The sequence below is a fragment of the Rattus norvegicus genome, chromosome 5 (genome assembly GCF_036323735.1).
Source record: "Rattus norvegicus strain BN/NHsdMcwi chromosome 5, GRCr8, whole genome shotgun sequence".
NCBI classification, from domain to species: Eukaryota; Metazoa; Chordata; class Mammalia; order Rodentia; family Muridae; genus Rattus; species Rattus norvegicus.
Genome location: NC_086023.1, coordinates 22,642,397 through 22,660,433, shown reverse-complemented (window position 1 = coordinate 22,660,433; position 18,037 = coordinate 22,642,397). Strand labels below are relative to the sequence as shown.

The 18,037-nt window shown below is 39.5% G+C and overlaps 1 pseudogene across 1 annotated transcript in view; it reads right to left on the bottom strand.

Moving 5' to 3' along the window:
- Zfp652-ps1 (zinc finger protein 652, pseudogene 1) overlaps positions 1-16,048 on the bottom strand; it is a 50,822-nt pseudogene extending 34,774 nt beyond the window's left edge. Inside the window, exon 1 of the transcript XR_010066804.1 lies at positions 16,036-16,048. The product of XR_010066804.1 is annotated as a zinc finger protein 652, pseudogene 1 (transcript). The remainder of the gene's footprint in view (positions 1-16,035) is intronic.
- Between the last annotated feature and the right edge of the window lie 1,989 nt (positions 16,049-18,037).

Sequence of the window (18,037 nt, the reverse complement as noted above, 5' to 3'; positions counted from 1 at the left end):
AAGCACTTTTAACTTTTCTATTAGTTAAAAAAAGCCTGACTTTATTTATTTTGTGATTCATGCATTCCTTAGAACATTGTTTAATTCCCAAATACTTTGACATTTTTCAGAGTCTAAAACTTGGCTTCTAGCTTTGTACTGTTATGACCTAGTATAGGCTCTGCATTTCCATCTTTAAAAATCTGTTGATTCTTACTGGTTTCCTGTATGGTTCAGCAAATTATGTTGGTTGGTGATTCAAGTATACTGATAATATATTGTTTGCCATGCTGGGTGGAGTATCATATAAATGTCACTGAGGTACAGCTGCTCGGCAATATCAGCACTCACATTTTCAGTGCACTTCCTGTTTTTTTTTTTCTTTTGTGCACATACTGTAAAAATGACAGAGGTGCATTTGGAACCTTCCTCTACACCTATGGCTTTGCCCTGTTCCCCCATTCTCTCAGTCTTATTCTGCCTGTGGTGATGTACATGTGCTCAGATCATTACGTCACAACGACTGTCTCACTCTCACAACATCAAAGAATGCCTTGGTTCTGAATATTACTTATTTGCTCAAATTTTGTTTTCTTTCGTATTGATATAATTCCTCCACATTTTCTCTTCTCTCACTCTGATAAATCTCCCCATCCTCCTGCTTCAGTCTCTTGAAGGTTAGCATTACAGGCATGTACCCCGCTATGTTTATAGTAGAATGAGTAGCTTCTTTAGTATGCGTTTCTTATGTATGTATAGAACTGTTTTCTCTGTTATATTAGATCTGTCTGCTAAGTAGTATGTTTATACAACAGCCACTCAATGCTATTACAATATGACTTATTAGAATATGACTTATTCTAGACTATATCTTTCTTTCTGTCTTGTTCCTCTTTTTTCTTTTCTTCATGTAATTTTTTGATAAATGCACATTTGTCTTTTCTTGTCCTGTTTTATTTTGATTTTTCAAGGAAGAATTTTTCTGTGCAGCAGCCCTGGCGGTTCTAGAAATTTGTAGACCAGACTGGCCTTGCACTCACAGACATTCACCTGACTCTGCATCATAAGTGCTGAAATTAAAGGCGTGTACCACCATATCTGGCAAATGTAATAGATTTTAAGATTTCATCTCCTGAGTTAATATGGTTAGATATTAAGTATCCTCTTTTATTAAAGAATTGGTTCTCAGTGCAGTGTTTTGAGGGTAGAGCTTGTGACCCATGAACCTCTGACCTAATAGCTTCATCCATGAATTTGATGCCATTACTGAGAAACTGTGTAAAACGGAAATAGAATCTTTTCTGAAGAAGTATGACACATCAAATGTGAGCCAAGGTAAGTATTTCTCCATTTAAATGACATTCTTAGGCATCTGTTAGGATGTCTGAATTAGTGTGCCTGGTTGGCTATTTGTTATTATCCATTGTTGCTATTCTTTATCATATCAGTGTGTCCATTCAAATGGAATAGCATCACAGTTTACCAAGAAGAGCCACTTATTTTTCCTTTTTTTATTATTTATTTCTTTTATTAACTTGAGTATTTCTTATATACATTTCGAGTGTTATTCCCTTTCCTGGTTTCCGGGCAAACATCCCCCTCCCCCTCCCCCTCCCCCCTCCCCCTCCCCCTCCCCCTTCCCCCTTCCCCCTCCCCTTCCTTATGGGTGTTCCCCTCCCCACCCTCCCCCCATTGCCGCCCTCCCCCCAACAGTCTAGTTCACTGGGGGTTCAGTCTTAGCAGGACCCAGGGCTTCCCCTTCCAGGATATTCTTTTTTCTTTCTAAAGATTTATTTATTTATGTAAGTACACAGTCATTGTCTTCAGACACACCAGTAAAGGGCATCAGATCCCATTACAGATGACTGTAAGCCACCATGTGGTTGCTGGGAATTGAACTCCAGACCTCTGAAAGAGCAGTCAGTGCTCTTAACCACTGAGCCATCTGTCCAGCCCAGAAGAGCCACTTCTAATGGCAGGTTTTATGTTCCCCACCTCAGTCTTGTTGTGTCATTGTGACATGTTTCAACTCACATTACAAGTGATTTTCTTGAAATTACTTTAAAGGTTTACATAAGTAAGATTACTGTTTTATTTACCAATCTGTTGACTATTTCTACTAGGCTTTCCTTCCTCATGTAGAGTCAAGTTTTCATTTAATGTTATTTGCCTTCCACTAGCATTCTCAGATTTCTAATAGCATTTCTTATATGGGCAGGTTATCCAGGAAGAAAACATTCTTGCTTTTTGTCTGTCAGGAGTGGTCTTTACTCTCAGTTTGAAAGCTATTCTCACTAAGAAATTGTATCCTGGCACCATTTTACATTCAGCTCCTTAAAAGTCACTTAATAGTTTTGTGGCAATAATATTTTTAATTTCAAGTACATGTTTCTCATCCGCTCTTTTGTATAATATATCTTTCATTTCCTTCCTTCTTTCCTGTCTGCCTTCCTTCCTTCTTTTCTTCTGCCTCTCTTCTTCTATTTCTCAATCTCTCCCTCTTTCCCTCTCTCCCTCTCTCCCTCTCTCCCTCTCTCCCTCTCTTCCTCTCTCCCTCTCTTCCTCTCTCCTCTCCTCTCCTCTCCTCTCCTCTCCTCTCCTCTCCTCTTCTCTTCTCTTCCCTTCCCTTCCCTTTCTCTCTCTCTCTCTCTCTCTCTCTCTCTCTCTCTCTCTCTCTCTCTCCCCCTTCCTGTCATTCTTTCTTTATTAACAAGGTCTCACTAAGAGCACTGGCTGTCCTGAAACTTTCTACATAGACCAGACTGACTTCCACCTCACAAAAATCTGATTGAGTTCTGTAATTAAAGTCATGCACCACCACACTCATCATGTTCTTTATTGCCATTTTTAGCATTGATTTTGTTTTGTTTGGTTTTCAAAGTTTTGTGAGGATGATCTTCCAGATTTTGTCTAGAATGGCACAGTGTTAATCTTGGATCAGACCAAGGTTTGATCCTTTTGTAGCTCTGTAGAATGCCGTGAATCTTCATCTAAATGTCTATGTATGACCAGTAGCTCTCACCGAGCTCTGTTCTCTTTCTAAACCTGTAGAGTTTGTCTGCCTATACATATCTGAATGCTGAACAGAAGAAGCAGACATGCGTACAGACTCCAGGATCTCCCAGTGTTTGGGAATTACAGGCACCATAACATCCTGAAATGTGAATCACTGTCTCTACAGTAATATGAGAGTCCTCTAGGTAGTGTTGTAGGACTCTTTCTTCTTGGGCTCCTACCAGACAAAAATAAATACAAATATAAGTGTCTTTGCTTTCTGGTAATATTACAAAATGCCTAAAACTGGGCAGCATTATGCACAAAGTTAGTCACTTATATGAAGGTCCAAAGACACGATGCTCTTGGCTCTTGGTTCTATGCCATCACAATGGAGAATGTGTGAAAAGAATCACATACCAGGACAGGGAGCCAAAACACAAGTAATAGCTAGTTTTATGACTCCAATTAAGCCTACTTGCTTAAGGTCTCCAACATGCCCAGTTAGCCAAACTGAGGTCCAAGCCTTCAGTACACTAAACCCTGAGGACATGTTCAAATTATAGCTACAACAAAATATAAAAAGTAAGCTGCAACTTACTTTTCTTAGTTACCTCAGAGATCTTAACCCTACAGTGCCTGTGCCCAGTATGCAAAATTTACTCTTCCATGTAGTTTATCAAATTGTTTGTGGATGGAGTAAACCAAACAACCGTACTCCTATCAAAGGGATGGGGGATGTTTGATCTCCGCTTGACTGTGTTTTGCCAAGGCAGACCTGCCAGGTGGTAATGCAGACAAAGTTCCCAATGAAAAGAAATTTACTTTGATAAGAGAGGGCAATAGGTAGCAGATGTGGCCCAGGGATATCATGGAGGCAATATGATTAGCATGATGTGTGATAAGGGAAATTCCACAACTCAGGATCAGAAAGGTAGGCATGTTGTTCAATGCTATTGTTTTACCAAAGATATATGTGTGTGATTTTTACAGAAATAGTAGGCATCAGAGAAGCATTCTAAATTTTACTCCAGAGTCAAGTGCCAAGATCGTCAGGAACCCATAATCCTTAGGAGGAAATGACGCCTCAGATAAAATGTCCAGAGAAACAAAGACATCCACCTACCTCAGATCCAGGCTTTTTTATTTAGGTCCATCCAACTCCTATTTTTATGAACAACTTAGTAGCTACTTTGGCAACTTGGCTGGGGATTTCCTTTCTGTAGAGGGGATTATTATAGGACTCAGCTGAAACATAGATAACAAAAAAATAGTTTCTGTTATTCTCACCCTTCATTAGACTAAATACTCAACAGTCCTTATACATGATGCATTGTCTTAATGACAATCGAGAATCATTCAGAACTAGGGCTAGACTTGATGTTCAGGGTCTCAACCCCAATGTCCTGGATCAATAGAGAATAAATGGTGTAGAGAAAATGCTATGCAGGAGGTAAAGGTATATCCCACAGTGTTGATAGACATAGTAGGATGTTTTTCTCATTTTCTTTAGTAAATATTCTGATTTATTTACCAGCAAAGCAGGAAAATATTAGCTATATGGTAGATGCTAGCTGGTGATATGCTTAGCTTTTGGACTGATGGTAGCAGTGGTCTGTTAAGACACCCCAAAAGCATTCATGTGATATTCATAAAGACATTAGGTCAGATACAGTGGTGGGTGATTAGTGGCTATTAAAGGGAGGTAAAGATAGACCACAACAATTTGGCTCTAGACCGCCAACATTCCAAGTCTTTACACTAGTGTAGGTTCTAGTCAGCCAATCCACCTTCTAGAATCTTGAATGCATGTAAAAGGAGAGTGGAGGCAGGAAATCATTAGTTCACATCTTCCTATATGGTCCCAGTTGACTTCCCTTCCCTCTCCCAGATCTTGCAATCCTCTGGCCCCAACCTCTGAAGTACAAGGATTATCAGCTTGTTCCAATAGCCTGGATCTAGTAATTTCCTCTTGTATCATATTTTAAAGAAAACACACACACACACACACACACACACACACACACAGAGAGAGAGAGAGAGAGAGAGAGAGAGAGAGAGAGACTCATACGTAATTTTTATTTGAAGACTTGTATCACATTTAATTCCTACTTTATGCTAAATAAGCCAAGTCTATATGAAAGCCCGTGTATTCATTCATGAAGTTATTCCTGCTAAGCTGAAGACAACATTTTATTTTCTATTATTTTATGTTTCCTCCCATTACCCCTCCATATATCGATCATCATCCAAACATCCATCCATCCATCCATCCATCCATCCATCTATCCATCCATCCATCCATCATATAGCTAACAAGGTATTCTATTAGGTTGTCTCCTTCAAGCTAAATTGTCTTCATTACTCTGTGCATCTTATAAACAATGCCTATTGTATCTATCACTAGTCTGAAATTTTTACCGTAACAATGCATCCCTCTGAAGTTATAAAATTCATTCCTAGGCTCTTTTGCAATTATTTCCTAGTCATAGTGATCAAATGATAATTGGAGGTGGGCACCAACCATGTCTATGAAGGATCAATAAGGATCCATTAAGAGAGACCAGAGAGGAAACTTGCATTGTCTGGTTCTCTAGCTGTGTTAGCAAGCTTAGATTCCTGACCAGAGACATACCATAGAATAGCAGTGTCTGGTGCAGTATGTTCTTTGTGACTTCCCAGGCCAGGAATAATAGCTCTTAGCTTCCTTTTAACAAGCATCATTTCTGCCTCAGCACACTGTGTCTTTGAGACGTGCTTTCTGGTGCCCTAGTTGTTATCTCTGCTCTGGCATTAGAGTCCCAATCAATGTACTCTCAGTAGAGTGTGCTCTTTACTAACAATAGACTTTCTACCTCTCTGCTCTGGGATCTGAGTCATAACCAAGGACCCTCAGAGTGAGCCTGCAATGTAGAAACAATAGAGTTCTCACGCTCTATTCAACATGCAGAAACGTTCCAACCTCCCAACCTAAAAATAAAGTGAAACCCTTCTGGCTCTACCAATATCTGCCCTTCCTCTCACAACAAAGACCCAAAGAAAACTGCAAGATTGTTGGCTTTGCTCTCACTCTTCCAGCCAAAGCTGTCCATCACTCTACAGATCTTGCTGTCTCCAAGGCCTTCAATTAGCCTCTTAGTACAAATAACAGATGATTTTGGGAGACAGATGCTAAACCTTTTTACTTGGAAATTTCCAGTTACTTCTAACTATATGTCACCTATCTAGAAAGGAGAAAAATGCAAGGAAGGCATTCTATTCTTTCCATGGTAACCTCTAATTTGAATCCACAGCTACCCCCTCTGTATTCCTTTATATCAAAACAATCTCTTTTTGCTATGAAATTCTTTGCCATTATTTGTGCAAACTATAGTCTTCCAAGTAGGAATCTGGGTAAAAAAACTGTACTGGAAGTTTGACAAAAATGGAGGAGGTAAATTCCACAGAAAAGCAATCAGGCTCATTGCAGTTCTTCAGCCTCCCCACTCTGTGCAGCATCTGAACATCTCCTTTGCTCCTCTCTCTTCCCCCTCTGATATCTTCTTACTCTGAAAAGAAAATTATACAGATTTAAGGTTTAAAATATAAAATATAAAGAGTAAGTTATAAAATCCACAGACTCAGAGCCAAAAACTATAAGAAACAAGCCCAGACAAGTCCAGGCAGGGCAGGGCCTACCCTGCAACCAAGACTGACAGGCCATAAAGGTAAAGAAAAGGAATACAGGAACCAGCCCAGGCTTCTAAAATCCTGAACGTCCCAGTCAGCACGTACTCTTCTGCTGTGCTGTAATCTCACTGCTATGTTTGAATGAGCCAATCACTTATAGCCGAGCCGACTCTCCCCAACCCCCTGTTCCTCACCCTATAAAAACCCCTTGCTTCTGAAAGTCCGGGTCGACTCCTCTGTCTCCTGCATGGGATACGTGTCGGCCCGGAGATCTCTATAATAGGTCTCCGTAATAAACCTCGCCTTTGCTTATTACATCCAAAATGGTCTCTCTGTGTCTGGGGTCCGCGATTTCCCGAGACTTGAGTAAGGGTCTCTCTCTGCATGGGATCTTTCATTTGGGGGCTCATCCGGGATCAGTGTTTCCTGGGGCATGCCATCCTGAGACTCGAGCTAGGTTCTTTCAACTCCATTCTTAAAAGTCTCTTGTTCCCTTCCCTCCATGATAGATAATTAAGTTAGTCAGTTTTCATAGAACTAGCAAATTACAATCTAATCTTTTTAAATCTAAATAAAAATAAAAAGGCTAGGCCATCGAGATCACTCAGCAGCTAACAGCTGACAGCTCAAGTACCTGAGTTGTAACATGGTTTGAGGAGAGAACCAACTCCTGGAGTGTGTCCTCTTCAGGCATGCAGTAGCATGAATGCCACACTCGTGTAAAATAAACAATAAGTCCAAAACAGAAAGAGATGAATCAGGCTTTTCTTTCTGTTTCGTGGTTATCACTTCACTTCAGAATGGCCTGGATGCATTGAAAACAAGTGACTCCGAAGGGCCATCTGCCTCACGTCAGTGTCCCCGCCAGCAGGGACCCAGTTATTCAGGGTCCCGAAGGGGCGCTACCCTTGGGCCTAAATGGGGGGCGAGAGAAGAAGGAGACCAAGCAAAAGTTCTGTTGTCAAGGTCTCATTTATTGAGAGAAATGTACAGCATTTAAAGCTCTGAGGCAGAAATAGAAGCGGGAACTGAAGCTTAGAGTGGAGGAGTTTGGGAAGTGTCCAAGGATATAAGGTGAATCACTACACTGCAAGATATCCTCCTATAACAAAAAGGCAACAGTCTTTCAGGGACATGTTCTTTGAAAAGGTCGAACCCTTCTCAGGAATCTGCTCAGGGACATCCGGTGTTTTGCTCAGGCTGAAACATCCTGTCATTGCTCCCAGGGTCTTCCTGGGAGAGGCTTTAGTTCAACAATCTCATGTCTGTATGGCAGTCATTTCAAGGTTGAACCTCTGTGGCCATGCAGCCCAGAGTCACGTAGCCACCTTGAGCTATGCAGTCACAAAGTGCCCAGGCCCAAATCCAATACGGCTCCCTACACATCAGGGCCTGAATAGGAGAAGGGAAGAAAGGTCCTAATGGATAGTTCCCTTAAAAAGATACAAGACCAGTGACCTCAGACCTCTAGGCCCAAGGTTATACCACTGTATCCTATTTCCAAGCAGCAGAACAAACCTATAACAACACTGGCTTTGGGAAACATTCCAGACCCTAGAGTATAGTAAAAAAACAACTTTGTCTCATCCCATTTTGTGAAGTCCTTTAGTCATTTCTAACCCTTACTCATAAACTGAAGACTAGGCTTTCCTGGTTCCTCCTGATGTTTCTATTTTGCAGGCTTCTATTATTCTGCACATTCTTTTTTTTTTTTTTTTTTTTTTTTTGCTCAGAACCAAACCCAGGGCCTTGGACTTGCTAGGCAAGTGCTCTACCTCTGAGCTAAATCCCCAACCATGTAACTTTTTTTTCTGCACATTCTTTAAAACTTTATTTTTTCCTTGTCCTATGAGCTTTGCTTCAGAGCCTCTCTGGCCAATAGTAACACGTTACTCATAATATCTGTAACTTTAAATGAGCTGTTAGCCTCATTATAAAAATACAGAAGAGTAGAATTTCTCTTGTTAGTATGTTTTCAACTGAAAAATAGCTAGTTTTCCATCTTGTCTTCAAATTTGTAATGTATACTTCTAGCATGTCTCCATTTAGACACAAAACTTTCATTGAATTATTTTATTTGTTATTGGATTTTAAAAAAAAATTATAGTTGACAGCTACATTTCTATATTGGAAATGTTCAGACCATTACTGTTCCAAAGACTGACTGAGAAAAGAATGCCATTATCCCTTTTGATTGACACTTGGCATATCAGGAGTGATGCATCAGCTTCACCCAACAGATATAATGTCTTTCTCCTGACTTCAATGTAACTCTTCAATTTACAATCACAACCTTTTGCGTGTGGACCCATGGTGCAAGTATCAGTATTTAGGTTTGTGCTATAGATAGTTTCCACTTTAAGGTAAATCCTCAAGCTTGCATTAGCTATCTATAAATGTTTTCCTCCTTGACACTTCAAATTTAATTCATTACTGTGCAGAATGAAGTCAGTGAGAAAATGCAAATCACACATGCTTGGGGTCTAGTCATGTGGTAAGCAGGTTACTGTGTGACACTGAGTACTTGGAATGCCATTTGTACAACTGAAGCTGTGTGAAATGGTTTTCTGATAATGACTTTTTTTTTGGTAAAATTACATTTAAGAAATCATCCCAACAGGTAAAAATGCCTTTTCCTGCAGAATACATGTTGGACATAATGTATCATTTTGGATTGATTTGTTTTCTTTTGTGTTAATGGAGGCATCACTACTATACATGTATTTGAATAATTTATGTCTGGAAAAAGAGGTTACAGTGACATCTGTGTGAGTAATGGAATTAAAATGCTTTGCCACAAAACTAAATCCTTTTCTAGGTCACTTATTTGCCCCTTCACATTTTTAGCTATGAACTTCTTGGGCTTGACCAAAACTCTTCTTTAACCAAAGCCTTAATCAGGTCCTTTGAGTCTGCAGGATTTCAACAGAATGAATCTGCAAACTCAAAGACCTGAATCAATTGTGAAAACTCAAGACTCTGAATACCTAACCACCTCAGGTTTTTATCAGTTCGTCTGCCCTCTACAATAACCCTGTGCAAGTAAATAGTTTCTCTTTACTGTTACATTCTAGTATTTTTCCATTGGCTGTCTCCATCTTGTTCCTTGGTTGTAAATAATCATTTATTGTTGTCGGAGTCAGAGGTGGTTCCATTCCCTCTCTGACCACAAGATCCTGTTTCTCTCAGACCTTTAATGTTATCTTCAACATCTTTAACAGATATTTGGATAACATTTTTCTTTAACAGGCTGTGTGGACACTGTCTATCATCTTTAAATTTTTAGAGCCTAGTATCAGTAAACAACACAGAATAGATTGTACAGTAGCACTTAGAGCAGTCAGGGCTTGCTAGGCATCTTTACCATTGATTTGCTCTATGGATAACATATCTGTATCTTGGCATTCTTATAGGTGCCTTGCAATATGGAATATGTAGGAGGGAAATTTTTGTAAGAGTAAAAACAATTCTGTAAGGTATACTTTGTCATAGTGTGTCTTAAGATATTGAGAGATCAAATAATCACAATTGTATATACAGGAAGATAAGAAAGAGCCATCTTTAATTGTGACTTTTTTGTTTGTTATGAAAAGCACTCTGCAGAATCAAAACTTTTTTTCACTTTTCTCCTCATGATTAGAAACATTTTGAAAGGTCAATATATGCCTTTGTAGCTTTGTAATTTCAAGTAAACAGCTAATCTTTATCAGTCTAGGTTTGCTCAAAAGTAATTTATCAAAAATACTGTTAGTCATTTCTTGAGGTCATTGTAGACATCAAGAATTATGAGGAAAGCTTAGGATGAGTTGCCAAGTTAAGCTCATAATAGCTTAGCAATTTTTATTACAATAATGGAAAAATTAAAAAGTACATTAGCTAGTATATTCAAAGTATTTAAGCATCAGAAATAAATTTTTATTAATGTGAGCAAAGAGTAGAAATGGCTCAGGTAGTACATGTAATCAGTAAACAAGAATTAGGATCTGGGCTCTCACTGCCAGTTCCCACAAAGCACTCAGGACTATTTGAGCAAACCTGCATCTCTGAAGTTCATTGGCCAACCAGACTAGCCAGTCAATGAGCTCCACGTGCAGTGGCCGCCCGGTCTCAGCAAATGAGAAGGAGAGGGATTGCTGTGGTTTAAATGAGGATGACACCTATTGATTGACTCATACATTTGAACTCTCGGCCCCTGCCTGGTGAAACTGTTTTGTGAAGTATTGGACATGTGTCACTAGTGATGGGCTTTGAGATTTCAAAAACCCATGCCAACTTTTTGATTAGGATGTAAAAGCATTCTGCTACTGCCCCAGTACCATTTCTGCCTGCCTACTGGACTTAAGCTCTGAAACTGTAACCAATCCCCCAAATTAAATGCTTTATTTTATAAGATGCCTTGGTTGTAATTTCTTCACAGCAATAGAAAATTAACTAAGACAGTGATTAGAGAAGAAACCCAATGTCTATCATCTACATACACACCCCCACACACATATGTGTGTATATCAAGACATGCATAATACATAGAAACACACACATGTGTGCGCATGCACGCACACACACAAACACACACACGATGGCCCATTTTAGATGGTATAAAACAGCAAATAACAGAAGGACTCAATCAATAAATGAAGAAAAAGAAACAGGATACAAAGAAGCTCTGTGAACCTTTGTGTGAATTAAATAATCAGTTTCTCAAGTTGCCTGCCCATAGCTGGAATGACTCACCACAGGGACTTCTCCACTTTGTGCTTTTCTGTAAACCTATCAAAGCCACATGTTCAAACTCAAATTTCTGGAAGACTGCCTGATGCTCCTCACATAGATTTTTATACTAGTCACTTGGCATGGTAAGTTTGTAGTAGGTCTGACACAACTTAACTGACATGAAGAAAATAGCCCCCCTCCCTAAGGAAAAAGAGAAGTCCTAATATGCAAACAAGAGCCGGGAACACTGCCAGTGGGAAGGGCAGATGTGCTTCACAATCATTTTATTATAAGCTATAAATTCCATGGCATAGGACAGAAATAAGTTTTCTACTTTCCGGTTCTTCCTGTAGAGCAAGAGAAGTGAGGGAACGCTGCCTGGTGAAGACAGACCTGAGATAAGGGTTCCAACTTTGGTTGAACTTACATAACTGTAAGGTTTGCACATCTCAGTCAACAGTGTTTGAGCATGAGGGAAATATAGACTGACATGAAAAGGATGCCAGATACTCAGTCAGAGGTCAGTGAGTGTACATTAGAGACTGGGAGGTAGTAAGAGGGACTGGGTTTGAGAGTTAGAGTACCTAATATAATGCCTAGTATAACGTTAAAGCCATGAATGGCAACAGGACAATATGTTTCTTCTTCTTCTAGATCCCAGGGTATTACTCCCACCAAGATGGTTACTGGAAGAATAGAAGACAGTGGATAACCGACATTTTCCTTGAGGTCAACTTCTTGTTTACATTAAACTTGGACCATTCAATGTGTCTTCAGCTTAAGAAATAAAAATCGCCTCTGTATTTGGTTTTAACAGTTATGTGTAATAAACATCAATTTATAACAAATGAGCTTTGAGTAATTACTTTCACCTACCTATTTATTTAAGATCACTATTTAACAATATAACAATTACATGAATTCTCTCAAAAATGTATTGCATCATGAAGAAAAAGTACCTTTAAAATTATAAATATGGAAGTAGGCCACAATTTGTCTGTGAATTCCCATCAATACTAGGATGGGATGGAATCCTTTAGTAAAAGTGTAGAAAAAATTGCCAAATGAGAGGAGTCTTTCCTCATCTGGACTCAGTAAAGAGTCACATGTCACTTAACTACAGAGATGCATATTGAGTGACTTTGTTTTATGACTTTCATATTTGAAGATCATAGAGTACTTTACACAAGCCAAGAAGACAACCACAATGTGAGATAATATTAGCCTATGTGGCCGCACCCATATATGCTCAGCCATTGGCCAAAACAGTCACATTGTGGGAAATGACTACTAGTGTGCCCACCAACATACTATGTAGGGCTGCATAAAGAAACAAGATCTTACATAGTAACTTATGAAAATTCTATATCACAAGAAATCAGTGACTTAAAGTCTATAAGAGGCTATATTGAATAATTTTTAATTATCTAATGGTAGATTCAAATATGGTAAACTACTATAATCTTAAAGTTTAACCTATTGTCCCGCTAAAAAAGCTAGGGTTCATCATATACCATACTTCATACCAGTGCCCTTGTCATAAAATAACCCTTCACAACATCCCATAGCATCACCCTGTGCCCTTGTCATAAAATATCACTCACAACAGCCCCATTGTATATCCCTCTGTGCCCATGTTTCATTGCTCTAGTTTTAACTTTGTGCAAGGCTTTGAAAGCAGATCATTGGCAAAATGTATGTATAATTACTTTTGCTTTCTTATCAAGATGTAAGTTTTGCCAAGTCAAAGTTAGTTAGCAGGACCCAACAAGCCCTGGAAAGAGCTCCCAAGAAGTAACAACTTTGTTCTAGGCAGATGCCCACATGTTCCCGTGTAATGAAGAGGCCAGTCCCTGACATCTAAACACTTTCCATCATAGTGCTCTGATGTGCCTGCCATGGATAGACTACACTAGAGTGGTACAGTCTTGAAGGCCTCTTGTTTTCATTAAATTTCTCAATAGTCACAGGAACCTCTTGAGGAGGAAGTCCTGAGTTGAGCACCAGATGACTAGATCTCCATGGAAAACCCCAGGTAACAAAAGTTGGGCCTGCAAATCTCAAGCTTTTTGATTTGAGTCAATGAAGTGTAAGCCTTGGAGCAAAGTGACCTGAAGGTGAGAAGATCTGGAAATTACTTTCATTCATGACATGAGCTCAGATAATTTTGACCATCTGGTAGCTTCTGACAGATACATATGCACATCTTTAAACTGTGAAGACTGAACCCCCAGTGAACTAGACTGGTGGGGGGAAGGCGGCAATGGGGGGAGGGTTGGGAGGGGAACACCCATAAGGAAGGGGAGGGGGGAGGGGGATGTTTGCCCGGATAACGGGAAAGGGAATAACACTCGAAATGTATATAAGAAATACTCAAGTTAATAAAAAATAAATAAACTGTGAAAAGGTATTTGACAGAATATGCTGATTGAGAAAACACTTGCCTAAAATGTACATGAATCTGGGTTTGATCCTCAGCATACCTAAAGTAAACCATTCAATTAATTATTAATTATCATTACTAATTATAATAAGTAATTATAATTATTCTTATTAATTAAACTAATGTATATAGGGAGTGCCAGACCATCAATAAACAGCATATAAATTGGTATATAGCACCAAAATAGAAAAAAAATGCTGAAAGGAAACATGAACAAATGCCACAGACTGTCTGGTAGTCTTTGTTTTGTGACTTTTGTATTTGAAGATCATAGACTACTTTACGCAAGCCAAGAAGACAACCACAATGTGAGACAATATTAGCTTATGTGGCTACACCTATATATGCTCAGTCATTGGCCAAAACAGTCACATTGTGGGAAATGACTACTAGTGTGCCCACCAACATACTATGTAGGGCTACAAAAAGAAACAAGATCTTACAGAGAAACTTATGAGGTATTGTCTCCTCATTGTAAGGGAATCTTCATTATACCTCTGTGTGTGTGTGTGTGTGTGTGTGTGTGTGTGTGTGTGTGTGTGTGTGTGTGTGTGGTGTCTTAGGAAGTTTCTATAATAATAAGTTTTCACATGACTTTCTCACAAAACACTTAGTTTAGTTATCTTGAACTCCTGATACTCCCTCTTTACCCTGCCTTCCCACCCTACCCCAATTTAATCATTGTTTTTCCATTTTCCCCTTTAAGCTTTTAGATTATTGTGTTCAATCTCCCATCACTGGAAGATTCCAGATATTAATCAGCCCTCAATAAATTCCTGGCCAGTGTGAGTGTCCCAAATGAAACATATATACCTAAAAATTCAAAAGTAACAACAACAAATGAGAGACAAAATCTGATGTTTCTTTTACTAGGTCTGGATACCTTATTCAGGAGTATTGGATGTAGTTCAATTTATTTACATAAAATTTACACACTTACAATTTATTTACAATTTTGTAATTTAATTTTCCTTTTCTCTTTTTGAGTATCTTATTTAGTACTTTTATTGAATATATCTTAACTGAAATAGAATTACATAATTTTCACCTAAAATAATATTCTGTGGAAGTGAACATTTTAATTATTCATTCATCAGTGGATGGACATCTAGGCTGTTTCAGTTTTCTGATATTTAGGAATAGACCAGCAATGAACATGCATGAGCAGGTATGCCTTTTGTAGATCACAACATGTATCGCTTTGAGGTTGTCCTGAATGAAGTGACAGGATAGGAAGAAAGAACAGATGAATTACAGAAAAGCTGGGAGAGGGTGAGCCATGCACTCTGATGGAGAAGCCTCATCCCCCCAAAGGAGGAAGTGAGCTCACTATGTACAGGTGAAGGAGAGATTACATTCATTACAGACAGATGAAGGGGGAAGTGGTTTACCTGTATGGAGCTGAAGGAGGTGACTTAGCTAATAAACATAGAGTGGTGTCTCTGAAGGAGCAGTCTCAGGCTACATCATCTGGTAGGAGATTGGTACCTTTCGCATACACTATCGAGGTTGTACTTGGACCAGGGGAAAGCCTCACTATTCCTATGTGTCTGAGTCGCTGGTATTCTTGACATAGCTATGTTCGTGTCATGAATGCTCATTCATTTAAAAGTGTCACTGTTCTAAAGTTTGTGGAAACAGGAAGAATGGAGCCTAAAAGTGAAGTGGACTAAAGTCTCATGCAATAACTAACTTTATTTAGAGCATCAGACAAGTTTATATTCTGAAGATTAGTCAAGATCATATGAGCAAATGTCACATGATTTCAAGCTGTATATAACCACAAGGACAAGTTTTTGGTTAAATAACAACTATGCACAATCCGAAACAAACACACTCCTATTACTTACTATTATTTACTACACCTGGGAGGAGCATTCAAGTACATTCCTTCAACAATTCTTGGCCTTGGAAGGCTGAGGTCACAAGACCTCTGTCATGTTTTCTTGGAGTTTTCTCACAAGCACTCAGAATTATTCTCATACAGCTACATTCATAGATCATATTCTAACACAAGAGCCTAGTCATTCTCCATATAATAGGACATAAAATCCTTTGGGGATATGCCCAAAATGGCAAGCTTACTACCATGGATGAATTCTTCTGAATTGTTGGCCAGTGGGGTGCCATGGACACCCACAGCATTGTAGGCTACATCAGAGCTTAGTTACCCTCTAGAACTTGTCACTATCACCCCATCTTTCAACCACTGAACATGGAGAAATCACACTAATACTCACCTGCAAGTGTCATCCCTACTAGCTAGTGTTCATGGTGCTGGAAGGTCCTGGGCATGCTGCCAAAGGAGGAAAGGAAACCTTAGTTTCACACAGCTGTAGACCCTGACTGCCACAACAATGACTGGCTTGACAAGATAGTCCTACTAGAATAACAGTAGGATCTCTTTTGTCATCTGCAGGTATCAGGCACGAAAGGGGTGCATAGGCATTCAGGTAGGCAAAATGTCTATACACAGAAAACAAAAAAGAAAGAAAGAAAAACTAATGTAAATTTTAAAAAGCAAAGAATTATTTGGAGACCAAGAGTAGAGCTGACACAGCGCATGCTTACTGTGAGTGAGACTCCGATCTCAATCTCTTCCAGGGAGGAGGAGAAGATGAGTAATAAAAGGGGGACAAGGATGAGAAGGGGATAGAGGAGGATGAGCAATGCTAAATCTTGATAATATGGTGGGGGCCTATATTTTCAGCATTGAAGAGACTGAGCCAGGAAGAATAGCTAAGCCCAGGAGTATGGGGACAGTCAGAGCAATGTAGTAAGACTTCAAAATGGTAGTAGTAGTAGTAGTAGTAGTAGTAGTAGTAGTAGTAGTAGTGATGATGATGATGATGATGATGATGATAATAGCAACAGCAGCATCAACAACTTTGCCTTATGTTATATATAAAGAAAAGTAGAAAGATAAATTAATAAACTAGACCAAAAGTAACTGTGACAGAATCTTCCCTTAATGAATGAAGATTTCAGGAGACCAATCACTGAGAGAGAAGTAAGTGGGACTTCTGGGTTGGAGAGGGGAAGAGAGGAGGCAGGAAAAGGTGATTTGCTTTTGGATGGAGATAGCTTGGAGGAAAAATATACCTAACAAGCAGCCCCTGGTTTAGATGGCGGACCTGCCAGGATTCTCCACCAGAGGAGTTTAACTTAGAATGCTTAAAAAATTAGGATGTTAGTTGCTGTGTCCAGCAATTGTGTTACCTGTTGATTCTAAACTAAGTTTTTGGCGTGTTTTCCTTCATGCAGCGACTCAACTGAGTTCCAGAAAAAGGTACGTTGGTGGGGCACCTCAGCCAGCCACGGGAATTTTGGAAGCAGTGACCAGCCATGGGAACTTAGAGAGTCGGGTGGAGAGATTTCGTAGCTCCAGGTCAAAGAGTCTGCTGAGGTGAGAACAGTACAGGCCTGCCTGCCTGCCTGCCTGCCTGCCTGCCTGCCTGCCTGCCTGCCTGCCTACATGCCTGCCTGTGGTAGCGTGGTAACAATTTTATTATTTCCCACAACAAGTAACTAGTATTGAATACAAACAAAAATACTGTTTAAACCTTTCTGAAATTAGTTTGGTAGATCTGACATCAGAAATAGCCTTAATTTTTGGATGAAGATGGCCAAGATTCAGGAAATACAGTGCCTGCTTTCTTACCAGATTAGAAATCTCCATTCCATAGAAAGCAGATTCTTACTCTCTTCTCTTTCTGTTACTTACAGCATGATTACACTATGCAAAGGATTTACATAGGTACGACTCTCCTAGTGAGACTCTTGGAAACAGGTCTGCTCAGGTGTCTACAAACCCCAAATGACATCCCAATTGGCCATTCCAGAGCCCAGTGTTGGGTCTAAAGGATACCCCAACTCCCTAAGCTCCAAAAAGCATTCCAAATATCCATACATGCATCCATCTGAACTATAGGAGGATTTCGGATGGTTAGATAAAAGCTAGCATTTCTCAGGAAATTCTGAAGCCAGTTCCCCTCCACCAAAAGGAATCATTTTCTTTATCATTAGCAAAGGGAAATATTATTATCTGTGGTGCCTATTAGTATATTGAAGTACATGCAGGCTTCCAGGTTTCCTTACTGGGAAAGGTCCTTGTTACACATTTCAAAGTCTATACTGGCTTGCATTCTAGCCCTTTCCACTGATTCTCCTACCTTCCAGCTCCCAATTTCCTAACCCCAATTACTCATTATCCCTGCTATTCTGCTCTGTGTGTGTGTGTGT